General features: G+C 45.1%; 1 protein-coding gene across 1 annotated transcript in view; it reads right to left on the minus strand.

Moving 5' to 3' along the window:
- The window catches only part of TGM4 (transglutaminase 4), a 71,629-nt gene extending 67,059 nt beyond the window's left edge, over window positions 1-4,570 (minus strand). The window contains exon 1 of the mRNA XM_073550083.1: window positions 4,540-4,570. The gene's annotated coding sequence lies outside the window, so the exon portion shown is untranslated. The remainder of the gene's footprint in view (window positions 1-4,539) is intronic.
- Window positions 4,571-11,910: the final 7,340 nt, after the last annotated feature.

The following is an 11,910-nucleotide window of genomic DNA, read 5'->3' on the forward strand; positions in this document are numbered from 1 at the left end:
AGACTAGCGTTGTTCACTCCAGTGTTAATGAAGGGGCGTGGTAGAGTCAGAGAAGACAGATTCATTAACAGGGGCACACCTCTTAAGGAATTGGGCACATCAAACTGGAGTATGACTCTTCATGAATTAGACAAACATCACTCTGTTCCACCCCAGCTGGTCAAAACTATTGTGAAAAAGTGTCCAAATTTTTGTGCAACCTTGTGGTGCGCAAGAAATGTGCCTCTGTTCAAAGTATTTACACTACATTTTTGACATAATTACTTTGGTGAAACAGGGCCACATTTTATTTTTTTTTGGATGATCTGACCTATGAAAGCATTACAGGAACTGCCATTTCTTTGCCTGGGTTAGCAGGTAATTCTTCAGTTTCCCTATGGTGACATTATAGGATATCTAAACACTTGCAGCAAGGTCTCTGCACAGATTTCAAATGATGTTTAGGAATCCCAGCAGAGGGACTACCGATCAACTTCTGTTGTGAAGACCTTAATAATTTGATGTATTGCCTAGTAGACAACCACTTAAAATACCCCACATTTGCTATTTGCATAAATAACTGCAAAACATGTCAGCTAATGAATGTCATAAACTAGCCATGTATATTCATGGGCTGCAAAGAAGCTAATGGCAATCTGAATTTTCCTTCAGATTAAACAGCAAAACGGGGAGATAAATAACATTGTATTGGGATTTGCCATTGATAGTAACATTCAAATTAATTTTCATCCTAAACACCAATCTATTTAATTCCATAATCTAATATGTTTTAATTAAAAATTCCCTATGCTTCCCTAACTACACTAACCGCTTTTCTTTTTTTTCCTACTTCCTATTTGATGAATTTTGAGAATCCCTTTGCATTCTGGGATACTCAAATAAAGCATCATCAGAGGGCAGAGGCTGCCACAGCCTCTTATCCCCCTCCCTGAAATGTAGCATAATCACTGACGCTCATTTCAGGGGCAGGATCAGTCCCTGCTTTGTCACTGTGCTCTCTGGCTCAGATTAGTAAAAACGAGCCGCAACAAAGCGCACTGTCAGTGTGCATTGTAAGTCGAAAACCCAGCTTGCAGAGACCAGCACCGCCTCCGCAAGTAACATGTCTTTAATGTCTTAATGACATGTTACAACATGAGTGAAAGTGGAGATACACACAGATTTACATTACAATATTGTTAATGTCCTTCTATTTTTCTTTGGAGACCAATATTTGTTGACCTATCTGATATAACGCACATTAGTATGTGTGCCAACACGAACAAAACTGGTAATACAAAACAAGCACACACTGAAAGGAACTCATAGATTAGTGTCATGGTTGTCACAAATCCACTTCAGCCTTGTTTTTAAAGAAGTCTTTTAATTTTCTGTAAAGCTTAATCCCTGTAAAATGAAAAGTTCCACGACTCTCTACTGCACTGTGGGAGATATTTATAAAGCAAATTGTGTCAGACTCTCAAATAAATTGCACCACATTTTTGCCCTTCATGACTTTGTCCACTATGTATATTATTAGACACTTTTTGAGCCTTGTATGAATCGTCTCTTTGAAAAAGAGTATGGTTTATTGTGCAACTCTGGGTGCCAAAAAGAGCACCAGAATTGTGGAGTACATTTCTGGAAAAAAGTACGCCAAAATTTGGTATATTAAAGGTCCGTTTATGTAACAGCAGTGGCCGCAGCCGCCGCCATCCCACGGGCACCGGCTCCCCCCGCGGCAGGCAGCGGCGCGCGCACTCCCTCCTCCCTCCTGCTCATGCGCGTCTTCTCCTCCAGGCCCTCGGGCAGCTCCCCGCCTGCACATGCGTACTACTGCACGGGCATGCGCCCGTCGGGGAGTTTAACCCTGCGGTGGGTGGCGGCCAATTAGCGGTTAGCCAGGTGCCTGCCAGCAGGGGATTTGTCAGGCGTCTCCCATAAGGGGAAGACGCCTGGTTATTGTGTGAAGTCCTTGCACTAATTTGGCCGCCTATAGGTTCCCTATAGGTTCTCCCTCTGTTCTTTACTTGCCCCTTGTCCCAGCCTTGCTGTCTCTGCCACAGCCTGTTCCCCTTTCTCCCTGTCTGCCCTCCGTTCTGCCTGGTCCGTGTTTCTTAGTCTTCTCTTCGGTTCCGTTCCTTAGTGTCTGGCTGTTTCCCTGTCCTGTCCCCTTGCCTGTCGCCTGTCCATCTTCCTCGTTGCCTCTGGTGCTAACTGCTCTGTATCTCTCCTCGGCCGCTCCTCACGGAGCCCTGTACTTTGGTTCCGGTGCTGCCTCTCAGTCCTGCCTGTGGTCTCTCCGGTCCTTCGAGCCGCCCTTCTTGGTTCCAGCTGTCGCGGTGTCTGATCTCCCGTGGGCCTGCCCCTAACGGTCCCTGTATAGGCGTGGGTTCCACCTGGTGCGCTCGCCCCGGGGGCCTCAGTTCCGCGACCCAGAGGGTCCACTCTCGGACGCTGCCGAAACCCCTGAAGCGTCAGTTTATACAGACTGACAAATAGCACGCCGATTAGTATACTTCTCTTAAATGCCTATTTAGTCTGCCTGTGGAAAGTAAGTGATGTTCCCTGAGCAATCTAGTGTGGATCGCTCAGTGCGGATCGCCTGCCATAGTTGTCGGCCGTGTGAGTCTTGTTTCCACAGAAAGATGCGCCACTGGGAACGATGATTTTTAATGCTGCACAAAAGACCATTTCACCCAATGAACAAATATTTTGCTTGTGTTCATCAGGTAAACAGAAGCCTTTTCCACAGCAAAATAATTGTGAAACAAGCGTCTTTTACAACACTCATTCATTATTATCTTGCAATCTAAAGGCCCCTTTAGAGCCGACAGTCTAAACATACATCAGAATTATTAAACAGCATAAATCACTTTGCTAAATTTGGCGTATTTTAAGATTGTCTTGTCTAAGTTTGCGTGTACTGATAAATCTGCCCTGGCATGTTTCAATTCCATCTACTTTTTCTGTGCCTCCCCAATGGCTCTGGTCAAATGATCCTCGGCGTAAAGGTTTAAAATCCTGCAGGTGTTTCTCTGCTAAGGGCACAGGATAACTTCACCGCATCAATGGAGAATGGATGGAGCCATGTACCGTAAAATCTTGAGTGACAACCTCCTTCCCTCTGCCAGGACATTAAAAATGGGTCTTCCAGCAAGACAATGACCCAAAACATACAGCTAAGGCAACAAAGGAGTGGCTTAAAAAGAAGCACATTAAGGTCATGGAGTGACCTATTAAGTCTTCAGACCTTAATTCCATAGAAAACTTATGGAGGGAGTTGAAGCTCCGAGTTGCCAAGCGACAGTCTCAAAATCTTAATGATGTAGTGTGTGTGCACATGCTGTGGAATGATCTGTGGATTTTTCCACGCAGATTTAGCAAAATCCGCAGGTCAAAAGACCTGCAGTTTATCTGCGGATTAGCCTGCGGTTTTGCCCTGCGGTTTGACACCTCTACAATGGAGGAGGTGGCAAACCGCAGCGGAATCCGCAGAAAGAATTGACATGTCAATTCTTTCTGTGGATTTGAAACCGCAGCAAATCCGCGAGTTGTGCACTGCGGATTTCACTTTCCATAGGCTATAAAGGTACTGTACAACGCAGCAGAAACTGCTGCGGACCCGCAGGGCCAAAACCGCTGCGGATCCGCAACAGAATCCGCAGCGTGTGCACACACCCTTAGAGATGATCTGCAAAGAGGAGTGGACCAAAATTCTCCTGACATGTGCGCAAACCTCATCATCAACTACAAAAAATGTCTGACTGCTGTGCTTGCCAACAAGGGGTTTGCCACCAAGTATTAGTCCTGTTTGCCAGAGGAATCAATCACTTATTTCTACCTACAAAATGCAAATTAATTTATATAATTTATGTGATTTTTCTGGGTTTTATTTTTGATATTCTATCTCGCAATGTTAAAATTAACCTACCCTTAAAATTATAGACTGTTCTTGTCTTTGTCAGTGGGCAAGCTCAAAAAATCATCAAGGGATCAAATACTTATTTCCTTCACTATATATATTATTATATATGTATTTCACTTCTTAAAAGTGCACACCATGAGGAAGATGATCAAAAACTGTCTAATAGCAAAACTAGCTTACTAGTGCAGATGGTGATAAAATAAAGGGTGACATGACGACATACTAATTGTAATGAAATATCCACAATAAAACACTTGTATATTAAGATTTTGTGGATTCGTTGAACATGTAGAGGTTTTTTTTTGCCGGCACTGTATATATACATATAACACCCAGAGACAATGCTATTATATTCATTTGGAATATAAAAATATAAATGCAAATATATACAATATAGATGAAGTAACAGAAGTCAAATCTTTATGGAAACCATACCAAGGTTACTTGCAAGTGTAGGAGAAGCGCTGAGTATATATAGCAACTAAAATCTCTCTAAATGTTCTTTTTTTTTTACCAAATATAGTATAAGTTCAGGTGAATAAATAATAGAAAATCAATAAAATGTTAGATTGTATCGAAGATATTAACCTTTGCAAACACACATAGTAAATCGATGTGAATATGTCACTCACCGGTAGCCTCTCGGATTCTTCTATTAGGCTGCTCTCAGGTCAGATGTTGGGTGTAAAGACTACAACCTTTATATGTAATCTGAGGAAGAAATTCACCAATGAGATAATATTTATTTAACATTAACCATGAATTGAAGCAAACAAGGAATAACAAGGTGATAAGAGGAGGAGCAGTTAGTGATGATGTGATCCCAGGGAGAAATCACTGAGCACGGTTAATGGTATCCCACCCAAAACATGAACAGTATGGTACAAAGGGGGGATGGCAGAGAAGACCTGATATGCCACAACTCTAGGCATTGCTTAAGGTGGGAGAGCTGCTAGCATGTCTCCCTGACTTTAGTACCACATTGTCTTTCAGTTGCCAACAATTTCAAGAGCAAATACATTTTACTATTTTTTATTTTATTGTCCAGCATCTAAACTTCTGAAATGTTGCTGATCACTTTATTTGGGTGTAAGGATGCTGCTGTTTTTATATATATATATATATATATATATATATAGCGGGTTAATGTATACAATTGTAACATAAGGAAAGCATAGTACATTAGTGAGTAAAATAGATGGGGACATATTAGTACACTGTAGTATACTTAGTCTAAGTTAAGTAATGGTTAATTTTAGGAGGAGCTACCGTGTGTAAGATAGAGGGTCTTGCTGATCCTAGCCAGTAGGACCGTGGAGCCCGTATAGGGCGGACAGTTTCATAACGTTTTAAGTAAGGAACCCAACCATCCAGGGCCCAGTGGGTCAGAAGATCAGCGAGGCAGCAGCAGTGACACCAGTGTGGAACAGAAGCTACAGTTGGGGTCATAACAGTACAGGGATGCAGGTGGCTCTAAAATGTGGCAGCTCACTGCATGGACAGACGCCCTCAGGTCCAGGGCAAAACAGATGAGGGAACTCCTGAGCGTAGTGAGTCTGAACAGGGAGGTTGCTGCGGTACCGGAAGAAACGGTACGACCCGGGCACGTACTGAAGACCATAGGAAAGAGTGCAGGGAAAGTGAAGAATGTGAATGTGTATAGTACCCTATGCTGAAGTTGTATCTAACGAGGATGTGCTGTGAAAAGGAAAAAGTAAAGTTCTACATTTTAAGCTGCAACTGGACTGTGTCTATATTTGTGCGCAAACGACCGGAGGGGGTCAAAAGCAGCCTAGAGAAGACCCTGAAGGTGTGGAGAGTAAAGAGGCAAGTACACTGACAATGGGACATTCTTTGTATGTGACGGGAGACCAGGGTGCACAAGAGCCATTAGTCTCAGCCAGAACTATGGCCCTGGTGCTCCCTCACATGGGAATCTGTCTTCATTCCTGTAGAAACCTGCATGTAAGTGGCTTCCAAACCCCTGCTTTTCCTCAGACTATTTGGGTACCTTTAGCTGCATTGATATCAGAACGTACAGATGCTGGCAGTGAAAGGATCAGTACGTTTCCTCCTTTGAATGTTCTGCTTATCAGAAGAATGGGGGGCGACTCATTAAAGGGGCTGTCCGGTCAAAACCGAAAAGTCTGCAGTCACTCTGTGTGACTTCAGACTTATGAATTCCCTCCTGTACACACAATGTGCACTGGGGGTATTTGACTGTTTCAAACCCAGGACAGGAGGGTATTTATGTGTTATACATATTCCCTGCACATGGACTTCACCCCCTACACTTCTGTTGAGCCAAGGCCACATTCCAAACAGTGATGCAGATGACTAGAGGGCGTGGCTTCGCTCCATACAAGTGTAGGGAGCGCGGCCATGCCCACTGGCCGGGGACATGTATAACTCATACATACCTTACTTTCCTGCGTGCACTGGGGGGATTCATAAGTCTGCAGTCATACAGAATGCCTACAGCCTTATCGGTTTTGACGGGAAAACCCCTTTAAGTCTGGCATAAAGCACTTTAGTGGCGTAACTTTTGATGAATTTGATAGGCGAAATTGACCACACCCCATCCTGACCCAGCCACATACATATTGGCATAGCTGGCTGTCACTGGTGTGTAAACACTAAAAGTCGCATCATTTTTGTACATAATTAATGTGACTTATTAAAGTGTTTATTCTAGATTTCTGGCATAAGCACGTTAATGAATCGCCCTCAGTTTCTTGCAACAGCTTATTCCCAGAGTTAGTGAGACACAGATGCTGAGCTGACCATTTTACTGCCATCATCTGTACTCTAAATTAGTATGTTTTGATATGAATGCAGATGAAGGCAAGAAAATAGGCTGGGAAAGAGCAGGGATTTGGAAGCCACGTGATTGGAATTTTTTTTTACAGGGATGAATCCCAATCCCTTAATAATGTGTTTAGCAAAGTTCCATAACTTGGATACTGGACAAATTATTAACAAAATAAAATAAAAGTTTAGTTACTCCTTAAGAAAAAATGACAAATGCATATGCGCATGTTATATATGATGCCACCAACAGCTTCCTGCAGCAGCAACTCTGCCTCCTGGGATCCCGCTCCTGCAGCCACCCCCCATCAGTAAACTACATTCAGATTATGAGATGCACCCCCATTTCCCCAAAAAATTTTTGGGAAAAATAGTGCGTTTTATAATCCGGAAAATACAGTACCTGCAATAAATTGCTTTGTATAACCATCAACAAGCTTCTTACACCTCTTAGGCTGGTTTCACACAAGCGTTTTATCGCGCAGCGCATTGTGCGCTATCGGACGCACGCGCAATGTTCCCCTATCCTTAACATGGTGGTCGCAGGGTCTAGCGATTGCACGCGCTCATCAGCGTTTAGTGTGGGCTGCGCATTTTACAGGTGTGTGCCCAGACGTGCCGTACGCTACATGTTGCATTTTTTGTTCCGCCTACATCGTTAAAAAATTGCGCATGCACGTGTGCATCCAAAAATAGCCTTAAAGTCTATGGGGTCGCTGACGTGCTCTTAGATGCGTGCACGTCAGCGCTTTGTGCGCGCACGCGATTTCAGTAAACAATGTCTAGACACTTGCCTAAACCTCCCCCTAAACAAGCAACATTGTTTGAGAGGGGTCTAGATAAAAGAAGGTGTCTTCAGGGCCAGACCAATACTCTACAGACAGCCTTGAAGAGACAAGACAGCCTTCCAACTGTGGATTCAAACTTCAGATGCCAAAATGTGAGTATTCTTCAACATAATGTCTGTGTCCTGTACGATTTTATAATGTACTAATGTATTTTTTGTTTAAATTTCAGCATGTCTTCTTCTGGATCGGTCTATTCGTCATCTCGACAAGAACTGGCCCAAGCTGATTGTGAGGTGAGGATGTTGCTGCCTTTGGGTAAGTTTAGCTGCCTCTAGAAATGTGTTTTAATTTTTTTTTTCTCTTGCACAGACATCGGACACGGCCAGTGAAGGTGAAGTGCGGGAGCAGTCTGAGCAGGAGCAGTCTGAGCGGGAGCAGCGTATCCAAGTCGTGGCGAGGAGACGCAATGTTAGTATATAGTCTTTCCTTTTTTTTTTTTTTCTGTCTTTATTTTCATCTTCTCTGTTTATTTTTCTATCTTTTTCATTCTCCAAAATTACAAAGATTCTAATTTTTTTTTTTTTCTAGGTTCCACAACGGGATGACAAAGAAGTGTACATCGACAACGAGCACCTGATCCGCCTTGTTGAGGAGCGTATCCCGTTGTGGGACAGCCGTGACCAGCAGTGCAAAGACACAGTGGTGACCCGGCAGCTCTGGAATGAGGTGGCCGCAGCGATGATGGATGGCTGGGACAGAGCCTCTCCAACTTCAAAAAGGGCGTTCAGTAAGTATAAAGATGCTCTGTGATACTGCAATGATTTTTGGTCCAGATGGTGCTGGTGTGTTTGTGGCCAGATATATTCTTGCATCAAACACACCAATGCCTTCTGGAAAACAGTGATTGCTTTGTGTATTGAACTGCTGTCTTGAAGCTGCATTGATTTTTGGTCCAGATGGTGCTGGTGTGTTTGTGGTGTGGTGCCCCTGAGGCTCAGTTGTCACATAGCTACTGCACCTTTTCCTAAGGTGTAGGGCCCCACCATCCAGGTAAGGTGGGAACTCCTTTCCACACTCCAACACTCGCACCCCACACAACAGGGTAGTTCTGCACAACCACATTGCGGCTCAGTGCATAGAGAGTAGCAGAGCACCTCTGGTGGTTCCCTGCATGGAACACTGGATGAGCTGGGTGGAGTTGAGATCCATATAAAATTTTGGGAAGGTTTAGAATTACAGGTTAGTCTGAGGCTCAGCCTGGGAGAGCAGTCTGACAGGAGGTCAGGCGGGAGAAGGACAGTCAGTCAGGAGAGTCTGAGGACGGGTCAGAGGAGAAGGAGTGCTGCAGCTGCCTCAGTGATCTGAGCCAGCTGGCACAGGAAAGGAAGAGAAGGAGAAAGACGTAGAACTGCAACTCCCATCTAATACTTGGTGCACAACAGCAACTGAATAGAGAGCCAGGACTCCGGAGAAGGGAGTCCCCGAGAGAGGCTACAGCTGTCTGCCATACGAGTAGAGTTGTTAGGAACATCTGACAGGAGGAACTCCAGAGTACCACGGTACTGGAGCTCTTCACACCTTAAGGCGCAATAGAGGAGTCGTTCAGAAGAGGTACATGTTGGCGGAGTGTTGGAGAGGAGAATCCTGACTTGCCCGGGAGGTTGATTGAGTCTCTGCCCCGGAGGACACGGCACGGAGGCAGGCACCAGTGTGTACCACGGACTGTGAGTAAAGCTTTGGAACTGCAAGCCCTGGTGTCTTCCATTCATTTGTGAGCTAACACCGTCAGCACCGTTACATCTGGGTACCAGCATTCCTCACACCGCCTGCGCCTATTCTCATCTATTGCCTTTACACTGCCCTGGGGTTACAGCTTCACCTGTGGGGAGCTACACCATCTATGCTGCAACACACCATCAGCCCCAGAGGATCTGCACGCTGCGTTGGCTTAACATCTTGCTTGCCAAACACCATAGGTGGCGTCACGAACTATCACATAAACTATATCACAAACCACCATTGATTTGGGCGCCCTGGGCCACGGACCGGGTCACCGCCACTGTGACACCTTTCCCCCTGACACCGGCCCGGTACCGAGTACCCCACAGCCCTGGGAGGGCGATCCAGTGGCAAGATATATTTCTGCATCAAACACACCAATGCCTTCTGGAAAATAGTGATTGCTTTGTGTATTCAACTGCTGTCTTGAAGCTGCATTGATTTATGGTCCTGATGGTGCTGGTGTGTTTATGGCAAGATATATTCTTGCATCAAACACATCAATGCCTTCTGGAAAACAGTGATTGCTTTGTGTATTCAACTGCTGTCTTGAAGCTGCATTGATTTTTGGTCCAGATGGTGCTGGTGTGTTTGTGGCCAGATATATTCTTGCATCAAACACACCAATGCCTTCTGGAAAACAGTGATTGCTTTGTGTATTGATTTGCTGTCTTGAAGCTGCATTGATTTATGGTCCAGATGGTGCTGGTGTGTTTGTGGCCAGATATATTCTTGCATCAAACACACCAATACCTTCTGGAAAACAGTGATTGCTTTGTGTATTGAACTGCTGTCTTGAAGTTGCATTGATTTATGGTCCTGATGGGGCTGGTATGTTTGTGGCAAGATATATTCTTGCATCAAACACACCAATGCCTTCTGGAAAACAGTGATTGCTTTGTGTATTGAACTGCTGTCTTGAAGTTGCATTGATTTATGGTCCTGATGGGGCTGGTATGTTTGTGGCAAGATATATTCTTGCATCAAACACACCAATGCCTTCTGGAAAACAGTGATTGCTTTGTGTATTGAACTGCTGTCTTGAAGCTGCATTGATTTTTGGTCCAGATGGTGCTGGTGTGTTTGTGGCAAGATATATTCTTGCATCAAACACACCAATGCCTTCTGGAAAACAGTGATTGATTTATGTATTCAACTGCTGTCTTGAAGCTGCATTGTTTTATGGTCCTGATGGTGCTGGTGTGTTTGTGGCAAGATATATTCTTGCATCAAACACACCAATGCCTTCTGGAAAACAGTGATTGCTTTGTGTATTGAACTGCAGTCTTGAAGCTGCATTGATTTTTGGTCCAGATGGTGCTGGTGTGTTTGTGGCCAGATATATTCTTGCATCAAACACACCAATGCCTTCTGGAAAACAGTGATTGCTTTGTGTATTCAACTGCTGTCTTGATCCTGTTTTCATTCTTGCTCCTGATGATACTGTTGTTTTGGCTGCTACATATATTCTAGCAGGAAACATAACAGTGTCCTCAGGATCAACAGTGACTGCATTGTGTATAGAATTTTTTTTGTGCTGCAGCATTGACTGTTTGCAAAGTTCTATCAGGTGTGTGTGCTGATAATTATCTTGCCTTCAGTGCATTGTTCAACAGTGAAGAAAATCCGCACACGTTCGCGCTCGATGAAGGACCGCTTCAACACTGATGTTTGTGCTGAGGGACAGGTTCGCAGTGGTTCAGCGGCAAGGCGCAGAAGAAAGTACCGCTATCATCGCGAATTGGCTTTTCTGAGACCGGTCCTTGCCAGCAGAGCGTATTTTTTTTTTTTTATTTTTATTTCTATGTGCTTTTCTAGTCCACAGCTGATGCTTCTTGTTAATGCATGATACTAATGTTTTCCCTTTCTTTCCACAGAACTTGGAGAAGCACCCTGCAACCTGTCCCGGGAGCGGTTCTTCATCGATCGACCTCAGACCCGTCCCAGCCATCCGACAGCCAGGAAGCATCTTGCAGGTCAGCAACACAGACAGCTGGTGACCAGGAAGCTGGTCCATCAGGTGTTCCCCTGTCCCAGGTCTCTGTCACTGGTTATGCGGGCACTACCCACCAGCGGCAGAGGGCCTCGGACAGGCCTGTCATGCCCGAGTTCATGTACTTGAGCGAGGCCTTTCTGGTCAGCCTCAAGGCGCTGTCTGCCAGAATGGAAAGCGGTTTTTCCCTGATGGAACGTGGTTTTAACCACATGGAACACCGCTTCCACTCTGTCGACCAGCGCCTTGACCGTCTGGAGGCCGACCTCAACAGACCAGCGCACCATTTTTTCAGTAAAATTGAATAGGGCACGGCGGAACACCTTAGTCCTGAGCAACAGCTGAGTGTGTTACAGGCCTGCAACACTGCTTACTTGCAGGCTATGCAGCAGAATCGGTATGTGCAGCAGTCAGTGGTGTCATTTCCAACAGTGCCACCGCTGACTCGCTACACCTCCCTACCAACTTCTGCTGCATACCACTGCATGGCCACCTGCATTCCCAGCGAGGCCGGACACCACTACACCACCCCAAGTCTGAGTGCTGCTGGACACTCCTCCGCCACCACCACTATGGCAAGCACTGCTCCTGTATGGAGCACCACCACCACCACAGCACCACCTGCTTGGAGCAAA

The sequence above is a fragment of the Dendrobates tinctorius genome, unplaced genomic scaffold, assembly GCF_039654945.1.
Source record: "Dendrobates tinctorius isolate UK_male_01 unplaced genomic scaffold, ASM3965494v1 ptg000162l, whole genome shotgun sequence".
NCBI lineage: Eukaryota > Metazoa > Chordata > Amphibia > Anura > Dendrobatidae > Dendrobates > Dendrobates tinctorius.